The sequence below is a fragment of the Amblyomma maculatum genome, chromosome 7, assembly GCF_055883805.1.
Source record: "Amblyomma maculatum isolate TAMU_Amacu chromosome 7, ASM5588380v1, whole genome shotgun sequence".
Classification (NCBI taxonomy): domain Eukaryota; kingdom Metazoa; phylum Arthropoda; class Arachnida; order Ixodida; family Ixodidae; genus Amblyomma; species Amblyomma maculatum.
Window position 1 is genome coordinate 27,782,947 of NC_139350.1, and position 16,475 is coordinate 27,799,421.

Sequence of the window (16,475 nt, forward strand, 5' to 3'; positions counted from 1 at the left end):
CTTCCTGTCTTCAACTACGCCCGTTGATGGCTGCTTTCTTATAAATCAGCTCTGACAAATTTCCTCTCTAAAAGGCCCCCCTGCACTTTTTTGGTAGCTAAACTAAGTGCAAATATAATTTGTATGTAAAGTGAAAAGAGAAAACAGGGGAGTGTTATTGATAATACTATGCCATATGTAATCATAGACCATGAATGAAATATGGGGTTTTTCTGGCAGAATATTTCTGCAATGCTTCTCTGCTCAGCGCAAACCCCTTCACTGTGGCGGCCAAACCTGTTTTGGGGGCAGAAATAGATGGCTGCCAGGAGACATTTCTTGTGACAATGACCACATCCATTACCTGCTCCACTCAGTAACAAAATTCATAACCCCCCCCCCCCCCCTCACTTCCGTCCTTCTGGTTTTCAATAGTGAAGGCATGCTCCTCGTCAGATTCATGCATAACATGAGGTTTGATACAGAAATATTCATCATTGCACCCAACTTCTGCCCCAAAGGGAATTGGGAGGATATTTTCGCATGTCTTCAGTGCACAATCATGTGATACATCAGTGACATAGCCTATGTGTTACGTACACATATCTTGTGGAGTTTGTATTCTTTTTTTCCTTGAGAGAGAAGCGCTGCTCAGTCAAAAAGCATGATGCAAGGGAATTTAGAGTGAGCGCCGATTCTGTGCGTTTGCTATCTTTTGCTTAGCTTTCATTCTTTTTCTTCCGGTGGTTTAGTGGGCTTGGTGGTATTCGAGCAATGCAAGGACACGGAGTCAAGAGTCTGCTTCTTCACAGTGCGCTGCAGGGATTGTGCATTTGTTTTCCTCATTGTAATGAAAACATGCAAGGCTAGTGCATGAGTTACTTGCACACACGCATGCCACACACATGCTGTTTTGCAGTGGCAGAAAAGAAATAACTGTCAAGACTGAGAGCATCTTCTAAGGGCACATAAACGTTGGTGTTTGAAGTTAAGCTGTAAATTCATAAAAGATGCGGCTTAGCTTATGAACCAACAATTTTCCGGCACTATCGTTTCACACAATGGGTTTAACTTAAGGTACAAAGGTGGCCGATCGAGCCCTGTGCTCTAACGCGCTGCGCACAGAAGCAATCAAATCTTGAGCGCTCCCTATACTGCTGCTCAGGTCAAAGCAACCCAAACCTCGTTGAAACAAAAGTGACGTGGCTATGTCACTCCTGCATGTCCTGCATGGGCTTTTTTTTTTTTTTCATTCTACTGGGAAGGAGTGAGAAAAGGGTTGCCTGGTCTGTGCAGGAAGGACGCAAGGGTGCTGGGATGTTGGCCGTCCTTTAAAATGAGTGGCGGGTGGGAAGGGGGAGTGGAGGTAATGGGAGGGTAGTCTAGCTGTCCTGCGAGCTAAACGCACAGCAGTATGCATGCTTTCTTTTTTTTTTATTTAGCAGTGCGGAAAAAATGAATGAACCGAGGGGGGGGGAAGGGCAGGCTGGCCAACGCAGGCAGCACGGTTTCAAGTGAGTGATGGCTTGGAGCTGCCTCGGCAAAGCACAGAGCAGTGTGCATGCTTGCTTTTTTTTTTTTTTTTTTTTTTGTAGCACCGAAGGTTTGACTGCTTCTGTGTCCGCACATAGGCCGGTTTTGTACCTTGAGTTAAGCCCCCCATGTGATACAAGCCTGAGTCGCTTTGGGGCGTTAAACCCCATAAAGCAAACCTTATGTGAAACATCTTGTATAATTCCATTGCTTAATCCAAACGTCAAAGTTTACGTGCCCTTTAGAAGATGCTCTGTCTTGACAGAATTACTTTTTTTTGCGCCACTACAAAACTGCATGTGTATGGGCACGTATGGGCATGCGTGTGTGCAAATAACTCTCACTCTGGTACTCAATATATATGCAGCCCCGCACACGGCAAGTACTCTTGCACATTTTTTTTAGACTGCAGAAAGCAAACGCACCATCCCGGCGACATGCTGCGAAAAAACACTCACGACTCCAGAATCCCGCATCGCATTGCATACCAGCCGTTCCACCAAACTATCGGAAGAAGCAGAACGAAAACAAAAAATTGCAAACGCACAGAATCGGTGCGCACTACACTCGCGCGCATCGCATCTTTTGACTGAGCAGCATGCCTCTAAACAAAAAAATCTAGGAGATATGTGTATGTGACATATAGGCTACATCACGCATGTGTCACGTGACTGTGCACCCAAGATGTGCAAAAATATTCTCGCACAAGGATTTTGCTATATAATATAGGTCACGCATTGAGTTTTGCAAAGGGTCCAAGTAGGTCATTGTGCTCCTACTTTCACCCTGGCCAATTCAAGGGGTGAGAGGCACTTAAGAGCACAATTACCTACTATAATCTATATGATCTCGAATGGGCCAGGTGCAGCAGACAGCTTGTGAGATTGAGTATAGTGACAGGAAATCACTTCAGAAGAATACATTTACTTCAACTCCACGTAGCCCTGAATGCATGCTTTTCATTTATTGGCAGTTATGTGACCTTGAGGGCTCATAGACTGGCACTCAGCTTGTAAACACTTGACATCTTATCATTTGCTCTCTCTGTGGGCTTTGTTCTGCGGGTTTACAAGCTTTTTACTAAAGTGGATACAGTAAGTATGCACAGATCTGTTCTCTGAAGCATTGGCTGAGTGACAGCCCAAGTCAACCCTGGTTAACTTAGAACTTCTAGCACATTATTTTTTCTGGGTATGGCTTTGGCATCCCTCCTGACATCCCAGCATCTGACACCAAGTATGCATAATCATGGTCTATCACTAACTCCAGTGCTGTAGTTGATCATCACATACTTCTGTGGTGCTGCACATTTTAAGTTGTTGCTGTATATGAGCAGTGTTTCAGAACCTACAGTAGAATCTCGGTGATACGAACTCGGCTGATACGAAATTCGGTGTGATACGAATTCATAAAATTCCCCGGCCGAATTGCATTGCGTTCAGTGGGCAAAAAATCGGATGTTCCGAACACTTTTTCTTTTCGCTACGGGTGATACGAACTTCAGTATCACGACCGGTCGAGGCCCACGCACACACGCACAGCGAGAAAAGCGTGCGCAGCGGCGCAGCACTGATAGCACGGATCACGCACACGCGCGCGAAAGAAGAAAAAAAAATACAGCGAGAAAAAACCGGCTTGGCAACCCGCGGCAGCAGCGAAGTTGGCGAAGAAGGCAGCGATATCTTGCCCCCCCCCCCCCCCTCCCGTTCTCTCTTTCTCTCCCCTCCCCCCCGCATTTTTTTGTTATCTCGTTGTTGCTTTCTGCTACTGGTGTTGTGCGCACGGCCTTGCGGCCCTCTCCACATTTCTCCGCCGCCCCGCAGGCCACGCTCTTCCGCTTTCCGGAGTCTCCGCTGCAACGGCAACACGTTGCTTCGTTTTCTCGTTTGTTGAGGCTGACAACGCGTTGATAGCGCGTCGTTTTGTGATCATCTCAGCAACGCGAAAAGGTACATCATACTGCAATGTCACGGAAGAGAAAGGCGCTGACCTTTAAAGACAAATTGGAAATTTTAAATAAGGTGGACAAAGAGCCCAAGAAAAGGCGCACTGACATGGCCAAGGAGCTAGGCCTGCCGCTGTCAACGTTGTCAACGATCGTTGGTCAGTGCGACCAAATTATGCAGAATGTGCAGCACTTCGCGATGAATTCTAAAGAAGCCAAAACTGCCCACCATGTGAAGTTGGAAGAGGTTCTTCTAACGTGGTTCAGAGAGGTCACGGCGGCCGGCGTCAACATCGACGGAAAAGTGCTTCGTGAGAAGGCAGCGGACATCGCACTCACACTTGGAATTGATGATTTTCAGGCCTCCGGTGGATGGATTCACCGGTTCAAGGTGCGTCATAATCTTTCATACAAGACCGTTTGTGGCGAAGGAAAAAAGGTCGACGCCTCCGCCGTGGAAGACTGGATGACAACCACACTGCCGTCTTACATAGCGGGATATGAGGCACGTGATGTTTTTAATGTAGATGAAGCAGGGCTGTTTTACAATCTCCAGCCCGAAAAAAGTTTGTGCTTTAAAGGCGATGCCTGCCGGGGCGGACAAAAGAGCAAACAACGTATCACAGTTTTGTTTTGTTGCAACGCCGACGGATCGGAAAAGATGCCGCTGACAGTCATTGGCAAATATCAAAAGCCCCGATGCTTTAAGGCAGCCGGTCGATTGCCCTGCGTCTACAAGGCGAACAAAAAAGCATGGATGACTTCTTCTTTGTTTATGGAATTCGTCACGTACCTCGACCGCAAGATGTCTTGCCTCAACAGAAAAATAGTTTTGCTGCTGGACCAGTGCACCGCCCATCCAAAACAAATGACACTACAGAGTGTTAAGGTGGTGTTCCTGCCCCCGAACGCAACAAGTCATTTGCAACCACTGGATGCTGGGATTATAAGGAATGTTAAGCACCATTTTAAAGCTTTGTTGGTGCGCCGCCTCCTCGCGAAGATTGAAAGGAAGGACGCGAATCTCCAGATCACTCTTCTGGACGCTGTGCATTTTCTTGCAATTGCCTGGGATCGCGTCGTTCCTACGACCATCGCCAATTGTTTCGCGAAGTGTGGGGTTTTCAAATCTGCTGTGGCTACTGCCTCGCAAGTGCCAGACCCGATTCCCATCGATGTCTGGAATCAACTTGACGTCGACTGTTGCGTCGACGATTTCGTCACCGCGGACGACGACCTCGCCACCTGTGGTCTCCGCACGGTTGAAGATATTGCGGAGGAAACGTCATCACAGCCTGGCATTCCATGCAGTGACGAAGATGACGACGACCAAAGCGTTGATGACCCACCGCCGACGGCAGCAGAAACGATGCACGCCATCGATGTTCTGCGGCGCGCCGTGACCTCCGAGTCTGTGCGGGAGAAGACAGCGGCCCAATTTTTCAGTTTTCAAAATTCTCTGTTATCAGATCTCGCGGAAAAAAAGGTGCAGAAGGATATACGCGATTTCTTTCAACGAAAATAAATATTTCGTACCTGTTGGAAGGCTTGAAAACGAATTTTGCTCGTTTTTTGGTGATACGAAATTTCGGGTGATACGAAAATTTTCGTCTCCCTTTGAATTTCATATCACCGAGATTCTACTGTACTTAGTGCTGAGCTACGGTACAAATTTGAGGACTAATAGTAAGTTTGCTCTGCTTGGTGGCTTCCGCAGACAAGGACACACTTGTGGGGAAGGCATGTTGCGTACATACCTGCAGCCAACCATTCCGATTTTTTAGAAGACTTCAGATGTTTGACCAAACTTTCTGATTGCACGATCACTGCCCTAAATCTTCCGATAAGGGGCTTCTGTCTGCAAAGAATGGCTTTTGCGGAACCAGCACCGAGGAATCAGCAGCCGCATTATAATTTCGAGCATCTCCATCAGAGGCCACACTAGCACCATCGGCATCATTGGCTATGCAGGAAATCAATCAAAGTAGACTTTAGCCGAGCAAGAGTAGGTGTCGCTGGCTGCGAAAACAGTTGGTGTACTGCGTTTCTTGTAGGCAGCGATGCACAGCTAATGCAGCCACAGTAGATATAGATGCTGTGCTGGCTTCGCTTTCGATCTCGGCTAAGGGCAGCCACTCAGTGTACTTGAGGTTAAAGGCTTTGCCCAAATGTCATGTTATCTGATCCTTCTTATTGAGCTCAGCCGCATGCCTTATGTTACTAAGCTGCTCTATGCTCAGCAATGGCGTGATTGCTCTTTTTCCGGAGCCAACGCAGCCAACGACGGTCACGGTTGAAATTACGTGTAAAAGGGCTAGTTATGGTTTTGCATTAAAAAATTTAAACAGCGCTCCGATGGTACTGAGAGAAAACTGGTGGTGGGCATGCAGATCAGTTTTGCGTTGGCTATAGAGACGTAATGAGAACATTTGGTGGCGGCCTGCAGATATCTCGACGGACGCACACCTTTAGACATGCATTGCATGCTTGCTGCTGCATGTGTTTATGCTAAGGATGTTTAGATTAGGATGCATCAGACACTGCCTGAAATTAGCAGCCGCCTCCCCCTTTTGTACACAAATGCTGCCTCCCCCCCCCTCCATTTTTGCAGTCTTCCCATTTTTGGTCTTACCAAGTACGTATAAAGGAAGCTGGGGCCACTAGTAGCGCGATTGAGCCTTGTGAACAATGTCAACATCTGTGCTACAGGCATCAATGGCTTGCTTGTCACATCAGGGTACTATGTACTCTTCGGACACACGGTACTGTCAAAGCTGTTGGTTCACTTGTTCTTTGGAGAGGTATTCACGGTAGGCAGAAGGCATGGCTTTTCAAGTGCAGTGACCATTGTGGCTCCAAGCTTTGTTTGGAAACTGAAATCAGCGAGTTGAATTTGTTGGTTTGGGTGTATATGTAGCGAAGAAGCACGCATATTTTCTTCCCTCTCCCCTGAGCCCTGCAAGCTCAAAGATCAAGTGTAGCAGCAACTCCAAATCAAATGTTAATAAAAAATTTGGTCACTAAATTTCACAGCATTTCTCAATGCATATGTCATGTTCTACATGAACAATATCACAGCAGCAGCGACATTTTGCCTAACATTAAGCGTTTTCAGCTGTTTTTCACAGCTGCCTTTTCATGCAGCCCGGGAAGCATGTTCTGTTAGCCTGTGAATATCGAGTTTGCTTCTGAATGTTCAGAGGACTTGACATTAGGACATGAGTGTTTTGCGTGTGGAATAGTTAATTCAAATTTTACCCTTGTGGCCGAATTCAAAAACATGTCTCCACTCGACGCTACCTCAGCTCCATAAAGTGCAGAAAACAGTCTTTTCTCTACTTAAGGTTCAGTTCAGATTCTTGAATGCTTTTCAGCATTTCCTCAGACTTACCCTTCAGAAATATTTCTCCACTCCAGACAGCACAAGTGGCATACAGGGCAAGACTAATGGCGAATTCGAGTGGGAGAGCAGGCACCCTCGAGAGCACTTCGAAAGTGCTCTCAGACAAGCGGGTGCCCTCCAGTGGTAGAGCAGGAGTAGAATCACCGGCTTCCGATGGTAGAGGAGGAGGTCTTTTCCTTTGCTGAGAGCACCTGAATGCACTCCCGGCTGCTCCCTCATCTAAAGCGAGTGTAGAGGAAGTCACATGACATAAAGCGGTGTATCCACACCATCTTTTTTCTTTTCTCGAGTCGGTGACGCTCTAAATGGCGGCTGCAAGGCATTGCTCAGGTTTGAGAGTCACTGCTGGCATCGAAAAAGCCAAAGGAGGCAGATCGCAGCGCTGTGAGAACAAAGGCATGCAAAGCAGTTCTACATGGAGTGTTTGCTTCTCCTCGGGTTGCAACTGCTGCTACTGCGGGTAGGCGGAGAATGCTGGGGAGGGAAGTGCGGTCACAATGGTCGTGGCGTACTGCTCTCGACACGCAGAGAGCGTTCCCGTGAGAGGAAAATTACACCCTCACTCGGCGTGCTCCTGTACTTCTCTGTACTGCTCGGCACCTCTGCTCTCGTCCCCCCAACCGAATGGGCCATAAGGCCAAAATTTGGCCCGGAAAGTGCATGCCACTACGTGTAACATGCTCATTTTCTAATGTCAAGTCCTTGTGAACAGCATCCACAAGCTGCCTCAAGAGTCACAGGCTAGTAGGCTGTGGCGGCCACTTTTCGATGGAGACTAAAAGCAAGGCGCCCATGTGCGGTGCGACATCAGTGCACGTTAAAGAACTCCAGGTGGTTGAAATTTCTGAAGTCCTCCACTACAGCATTTCTCATAGCCTGAGTCGCTTTTGGACGTTAAAAAAAAAGTCACAGCCTAGTAAAATATGTTTTGCAGACTGCATGAACAAGGCAGCTGTGAAAAATGGCTGAAAGCAATTCACATCTGCCAACATTCACTGCCAGTGACATATGGCTCATGTAGAACAGGATTTAGGCATTGAGAACTGCTCGAACTGCTGTGAACTCTAGTGACCTAGTTGCATATTTGCCCTATGAGTGCTCAGCGGCGAGCGTTGAGCACATGTGAGGTTCAAAGAAGCATGTTATAGTGCATGCACCCAAGCCAACAAATTTTTCTTTCCAGAAGCAAATGCCGCTACTGTTTCCAAGCAAGCTAGGAGCTTTAATTTTAAGCGCACTTGAAAAGCCATGCCTTCCACCAACTGCAAATATCTCTCCATAGCTAAAAAGACAGAATTGACCCCCCCCCCCTTCAGCACTGCATCTAGACATACAAGTATATTTGAGGCAATCAGAAAGCCATTGATGTGTGCAGCACAGGCGTTCCATGGAACAACTGCACCTCCGGTACCTCGCTGTCTTCCTATTTGCAATATGACATTCCCCACGATTGCACCACTGTCCACAGTGGTTCACAGAAACCACTGCACATGTTTCATTTGCTGTTAGCCATCAAATGCTTTCTGCAACTTGGCACTTGGCGTGCTCTGAAATGTTGCTAAGGTATCTGGTGATGACTTGAAATGTGTTTACACCACAGTAGCGTAATGCGATGATCAACTACAGCATTGAAATCTGCAACTGACGATAGTTATCCATGCTCAGCATCAGCCGCAAAAACTTAGGAGGCTTTTCTTGGTCGTACTTGAAACGATGTTTCAGTATTTTCGAGTCAGATTGAGGTTCTCGGAGCCAATGCTTCAGAGAGTGGGTCTGTGAATCCTTATTGTATCCACTTTCATGAAAGGCTCGGTATGCAGTAGAACGAAGTCTGCACAGTGTGTGAAAGCTGCGATGCCCCATGTTTGCAAGTGGAAGTCTAGGTGTCCCCGTAGTAGTGTCATTGCCACTTATAGATGCTCTGTGTTCTCATGCACTCGAGGAGCAATTCAAGTGGAGCTTCATTTCAAAAAAAAAAAAAAAAGAGCCTCGAGGACCGCTTGGAGTAAAGGTGTTAGTCAAGGCATGTTTGTGAATATCAGTTAACCTGATCCCTATGCACTGTTTCCACTGCCTTGGGTGGTTAGGGTATTTCTCGACCTTATTGGAAGGAAGGCTGAGGGGCCGTTATGAATCCTAACCAAGCTTTTAGTAAACTTGGGGAGAGTTGTGCCACTTCTACATGGCATTCTCGATCACCATTGAAAGATTCCATCATCTCACTAAGCTCTTGTACCCCGCTATTGCCATTGATAATTCGCTGCTGGGCTCAAGTAACACTCGTGAATTTTTAAAGATGTGTTAACTGTTTTTGTACAAGTTGCAATGATGATATACTTTCCATACTGTTCTGTGTGCAATTTTGTTTTTCTTCTATGATCATATATGTAGAATTGCATAATCTTTCATTTCAGGTTTGGTTTTATTCCTAGCCCTGTGTGCTAAGCCATATCCTAGAATGCACACTTCTATTTCTCAAAGTCCATTTAAATCTCCAGTTCTGCACTGCTCTGTTCACTCTAGTTATTGTAGCTTTCCATGAAGCAGTGCTCAGATGTCTTTGATTGATAGGATATGGTTCAAAGACCCTTGAAATATCTGTTCAACTAAGGTATTAGATTTTGTGATGGACTGATGCTGAATGCCTGTATTCTTGTGTCAGTTCGTCATAATTCTGTAGTTCAGAATCGAAACTTTTTGAATTGTTATCAATTAAAGATAGAGCACCTAATTACCCCTTTCTCAGAATGTTTTGTAAAGACAGCTGAATTTTCGGATTTTGGAATATAGTCCTGCTTTTTTTTTTTTGCATTTTGCAGACGTCGCAGTGAAAACCTGTATCCAAGCTCGAATCCAACAGGCCAAGAGCAGCTGAAGAAGGAAACCTGCATCCAAGCTCGAACCTGGTGGACTGAAAGCAGATGATTTGTGACCACAGTGTATCAGCCAATAAAGCCAATCCAGGTGACCACATGTATCTTTTGGAAGCTTGCATTCTTTGCACTTGAGACTCATCTCATGGAGAGCATCATTTCTGAAAAACATTTTGTGTCATAACTGTAGCAGAAACTGATTGAGGCCTTGCACAAGGCCTAAAGCTGGCATATTAGTATTATGCACAACACAAACATGAGGTGTGATGTAGGAGCCTTGCAACCATGCAGAGTATCACCATAGCATGGTAGCATTCCCATGCTGAATGTCTCATCGTCTGAGATCAGACTAATGTCTTGTACCTTCAGAGTGCACTCATTCCTTGCACTAAAGGCCCCAATATAGTCCGACGTTTTCGACGCGACTGGCTAAGTCTGCGACGTTAGCCACGGCACGTCTGCTACGACGGGCGCGTCAAAAAACTGCCGCTTCTACAGTCTGGCGCGGCTGGCGTGCCCGATGCCGCGGTGCGCATGCGCACAAGACGCCCTCGAGGGCTGGTACGTTTCGAGGTTCATTTTCGAGCAGACGACAGGGCACCTACAGGGACCTGGCTGCAGCCTATCGAGGTACTAATTACTGTTGTGATCAAGGCAATGACGCGATGTGTTTACTGCGAATGTTCAAATGGCACAAGGCATTTACAGCCAGCCGTGAAGACGTCCAGCCCAGCAACGGCCTGAGCCCGCTCCGTCGACGGCTACAGATGGAACGATGATTGTATACGTGCGTGTTTTACTGAAAACTAATCAAAATTTAAGTATATGTACGATTACAGAGGAGTTAAGAGATTACACAGTAATGGGGATCACTTTCTCGGCTGGCCGCAGTTCCTGTAGAATTCCATAAATTTCGCGAATTCCCTGGTTGTTGAGCCACTGACGTTCCGTGAGGCCAAATCGAGTACGGCCTTCGATTCCGGCGTGTACCGGTCACAACTCTATGCGAAGCCGCTTCCGCAGTTTTTGGTATTCTTCCTATGAATGTACTGCAGATAAGTGAAACAACACCATCGTTACACCACCTAGAGCAATGCATTAAAACGAGCATGGCACACGCACCGCAGCGAAGAACTCACAGCTGTGCCCAGCCGCACTACTGACAGTTTGCATCGCAGGCATTTTTCTTTCCTCTGAACGTCTGTATAGTCAACCCGCTTGGTATCATAGATGCAGGGCCGCCCTCGAATTCCTTCTAGCAGCTTTTCCGCAACAGTGTCTGAAATGCGCGCGTGGTTATAACGCGGTCTCTGTCTACATGCAAGCCGCCATCTTCACTGCGCGTGAGGAATGCTGGAATGTGTGGCCGACGCGGCTGACACGGTCGGCGAGAACTAGGCGAGATTCTATTCGCGCGTCGGCGACGTTGGGCCGCGTCGGCTCGCGCTCGCTACGTCCATCACGCCGTGCCGTTGGACTATAGACCTCGGTTTTTCGGCGACGTGCGCGCGCGCGCAGGTCGGCCTCCGCGACGTTACGTCGGCGACAAACCGAGGTCTACAGTCAAACGGCACGGCGTGATGGACGTAGCGAGCGCGAGCCGAAGCGGTACGCGTGCGTTACTTCGGACTATAGGGGCCTTGAGTGCCCACATCCATGTACTCTGAATGTTGATAGCTATGCACAAATTTTGCCACACACACACGGGTACAAAAATCTTCACAGTGTGCACGCCTTCGCGCAGTGAACACGTTGCACGTTCTCCCACCGTGCACACGTCGCACATCCTTGCTCGCACATTCTCGCTCGCACATCCTCGAATCGCACATTCTCGAATCGCACATCCTCGCATGCACAAACTCTCGCTGTGCAGGTCGATAACCACGCACAGATAATCACGCAGAGCCTCGCACAATATTTTCAGTAGGGGTGGTTTGCGCGGGGAACATGTCGCCCTAATCAGCTGAGAGCTTTAACCAGGAGCACTTTTTAAAAATTAGTTGTCAGTTGTCTCCATGCAAAGTGTTTAAATTTGACTCAAATACTCACAAAGACCATCTCTATGAATTTCTTTCACTAGAATATTAGAGCAAATATTATTTTAATGGCCCTTTCAGGCCCTGGTCTGGCCCAGAATGATACAGAAAGAAATAATTTCCAAATAATGAGTTGACCTTGAAAGACCTTGAAATGCTCAGTTGTCGCGTTTAAGATTGAAATTTGTAGAATGTATAGAGGGACAGCACAAAATAGAATTATTTTAATTTTTTATATTATTAGGCAAGAACAATTTATGCATTGATGAATGCTTAAGATATTTGTGGCACTCCTGGATTGTGAATCCAGCAACGCTGAAGTTCTTTTCACTGCTGTAACTTGTTGCTACAATGAATAATTATTTCTTAGCAAGAAAGGAAAGATTTGGGTACATGGTTTCCTCACTTCACCAAAAACACGCGGCCTCTGAGCAAGGGGTTGATTCTGTGGCCAAGTACTCAGTCAGCTTATCTTGCTCACTGTGTGCCTTTCATGGCACTGACAAGGCCGTGGACCGCAGATGCTTTGACTAGGTGTTACGGCCCATTTCTACTGAGGCTTGTTGAGGCCTGGCACAAAACAGACGTGGAAGAGCTGACAGCATACCGCGAATCTGGAAACTGATACCTAAACATCTGCCGAAGAGGAAGAGACAAAAGTCAAAATTCGATAGCCCACAAGCAGCCCTACTGCTTGGTCGTTAAAAGCTAGCAAAGGTCTGTTCATGCCAGGGGTGTGTAGTGTAAAGGTGCATGAACATTTGTATAGAGAATTCAGACACTCTTGTGTGGGAAGGATGCTGCAAAACACTGCTGTATTGTGACGCCTAGTACACCACAACCATATTCGTGCCTTTAAAGAAGTTGTGAATACTCGGGATTGGTGTTTCCGGCCTGGCCCCGCCCAACCTTGAGGCACAGGGCTTCTGAGCGGCCAGAGTACGAGCTTTTGGGCGAAACCGAGCCCTCGCACACCTCTAGCGGTGAGGGCCGATTTGTGCCTCAATCTGGAGAAACCACACTTGCGGGTTCTGGGGTCAGTAGTCCGGGAGACTTTAAATAGGGAAGTTTGGGTATTAGCCGCTGACATGAACACGTTAACATCACTATAAATCAATGAATTGGTGCTCACTGCTGTAATTACTCTTAAGCAAGCAAAAACACATGTGTCGCTCCCGCAGTCAAACTCGACAGTACTCCAGCCGTCGTAACCAAACTGTACCAACGTAACAACAACAGACACGTGTCTGGGGGCCGATAACAGCAAACTTACTCTGGGATGTGCTGCGCAGGAAGTTGTCGTTTCGTCGCGATGTCAGTCTCGGCAGCGTCCGGGAAGCGACTGTCTCACACGGACGCCCAAGGAGGTTCTCGCACGAGCCGACCGTGCGCACCCCGCTTATAAGCGGGCAGGTGAGGTGCGAAGAGTGAAAGACAAAGTTGAAACGATGAAACACTGCGATAGTAAGGGCGGCTCCGTAGAGCAGGTGCCGGCTTCAGTCATCCTTATAGTCCTAGGTAATCAGTTGTAGATGCAGTGCTCTAGGCCACAGGGAAAAATAAGCTTCCCACACATTTTAAGGCATAACCAAACTACTGAGCTGTGGCAGCACGTGCATCCGGCCGAGTGCATTCTTTGTTGTCCTCCTCTAATGCAGCTGCGCTTAAGCCACAGCCAAAGAAGGATGCTGCAAGGGTAGTTTTTCCAACCAATTGTTCCAGTTTATTTTTTCTGATATTTTATACTAAGGTTCTGTACTCTGTGAAATTTCTGGAACTCAGCGGAGAGTACTATAACTGTCGCAGCATTCAACAAATTCTTTTATTACAATTCTGTATTCTCTGCATGAACGAGACAAATTTATATAAAAAAAGGAAATGAATACATAACTCCTCAGGGCTGTTTCTTGGACTAGTTAGTGGGGTTTACTCATTTTGGTGAGGCCTGAAGCGCAAAACAGACAGTGACGTGAAAGGGACACAGGGCAAAGCACTGACCTGCAAATGAATTTTATTTGGAGCGACTAAACATATATATAGAGGAAAGCACAGGCACGTTTGATTCTTAAGAATGCAGCTGTGTGCGTCAATTGTTACTTCATCACTGAATCTGTCAGAAAAGGAAATTGCATTCCTCAATGGTCATGGCATGAGCGTGCGATGAATCTCATCTTATTTTTATTTTTGTAGTGCTTTCCTCTCTATACGCTTCTGGGCTCCAAAAAAAATTCATTTGCAAGTTAGCGCTGTGTCCTGTGTCTCTCTCACATCACTGTCTTTTTTGCGTTTCAGGCTTCACCAAAATGAGCATAACTCCTGTTGGCAGCTGCACAGTTCAGCAGCCATTCGAATTTTTTTCCAGACTTGTGCTCTTAAGAACAGCCACCAGTGTGTGTTATTTATGTCAACTGCCAAGTTCCTGCTGATATGGATTCCTTGAGTGGGGAACCATGTAGCATGAGCCATGTTATCTTTTTATTGTCAGAAAGGGTGCTGCCATGCTTCTTTCACAAACTTTAATGCTAGTGAAATTCTTGAACATTAAACAAATCTGCAAAATACTGAGCTCACAAAAATATTGGGGGAAGGGGGGGAAGCTTAAACTCTGCCTTTAAGGTCATGGCATGACAGCGTTAATGGCGCCAGTTGCCGGTTTTCCTTGTGGACTTTCGTGTAGACACTTTGCCACTAACTTGTTCAGAAGCTTTTAACTTGCGGCTGCATTGTCCCATACATAGTCGCAAGATACCAAATTATAAAACCACCGCGACAAAGTTCTAAAGCACCATTTTAACCAAGCTACACAAAGGTATCTTTGTGGCCTAGGGGTCCTGAAGGGCTGGATTCCGATTTCACCCTTCTATGTCACAGGCGAAGCCTGTGTTGGGAGCGCCTACCAATTCGGCCATGCCACGTCTCATGCCATCACACAACTCAATGACTAGTCATGCATGACCATGTCGTCTGCCAGCTACCACTTGCCAGAGTCATGCTTATGAATTTTTGCTCACAATGCGGACAATAGCTTTTCTGGGGGACGAAGCCTTTAATGGTGCTGAATGGGAGAACTAGGGTTGGAACACGTTCATCTAGCAATAGAACTAGTGCAGTTTCTTAGCACCAAGAGCAGTCAAGACCAGTCCACGCTGCACTTCAAATACAAGTTTGAAGGACGTCGCCTGACATCAAAAACACTGCATAATTGCTGTTTCACTCTTTTTGGCAGAACATTTTCGAGAACACTGCAGGATCTGCACTGGAGAAATGCGTAAGCATGCTCATGGCTGTGTTGTCCGCAAGATGCGTCAGCGGGATTCCGCGAGTAACAGATACTGCGCCTTTCCTTTCCTGTAAACCAATTATAGAAGGGTGGTGAACTGTGATGCGTTCAATGGAACACTGGTTGTGTTCAACAAGGGGCCTGCGATGTACCGTGTGCAGCAGCAAAGCTCAGGCTTTTGCATTTCTCCACTGCAGATCCTGCAGCGCTCTCGGAATTTTTCAGATTGCAGTTGGCTGATTACCTCTCCTTACAGCTTTCTTACCATTCCTGCCATTTGTGCACGCAAATCACGCCCTTTCCCGCTCGTTCACGTTTCAAACATTTCAAATTTCCCGCCACTGGAAGTCAGTACCACGTGACCCGTTTGGATGTCGCCATTACCCCTCTTATTAATTACCTAGTTAACCCACATGCATCAAATTATTTCCCCAGCAAGATTTTTTGGCCCTCTATCTAATGCAGACATTCTTTTTCTTATAACTTGTTTCGTTCATATGTAATTGTGATGACAATTCTGGTGACATGAAGCTGCCGAAATACCTACATTATGCTGACGCATTAAACTGGCAGTGACAAAGCATTACTACCCTGCGCAGTCATACCTATTTGACATATGGTGCCTCTGTTGCCACAGAGGACATGGGCTCAACTTCAATGTCTTAGCCGTGAGAAGCTGAGGAAATGGAGGTTTGCATCTCATTTACAATCATGCCAGTCACAATACTGCGGTCTGGCTAGCGGTAGTGATCGTTCAAGGGGCAGAACATGCACACCCTCTCTTGGCATGCTACTGCTCTGCTCCTCACTACTTGGCATCTCTGCTCCAATCCGCCTATTGCAATTAACTATACGAGTACTGATGCGACAGCATTTGCTGACCGTAAAAAATGTCAGGCATTCAGCGTCGTCCATGCGAAGCCTTCGCCTACTAACTGGCAGGTGGTGTTAAGAGGTATTTCGCGCCCTCCATTTATGGGAGAGGAGGGAGATATTTGGACAAGAAAGATGCAGCAAAGTTGAACCAAAAGCCACGACAAATAGAAATAGAATATATACAGGGTTGGAATAATTGGAGAGTGAAAAAAAATGATGGAAATAAAATTGGATTGGTTGAAACATTCTAAGGTGACTCGGGCTATGATGGACGCTGTAGTGGAGGGCTGCAGATAATTATGACTAAGTGAGGTTCTTGAATGTATGTACTCTGAAATCGCACAACGCGTGGGCACCTTGCATTCTGTCTCCATTGTAACATGGCAAGGATGGAATCCGGGTTTCCAGGCTCTGTAGTCAGCACCCAATGACCACCACAGTGCACAATGAGAATAGTAATACATTGGTGAGTGAATTTCTTCTGCAGTCAGTCGAACTAACCGTCCTTAAATTTGTTTTTCCTACAACAAAGCTTCCTATAAAAATGCTC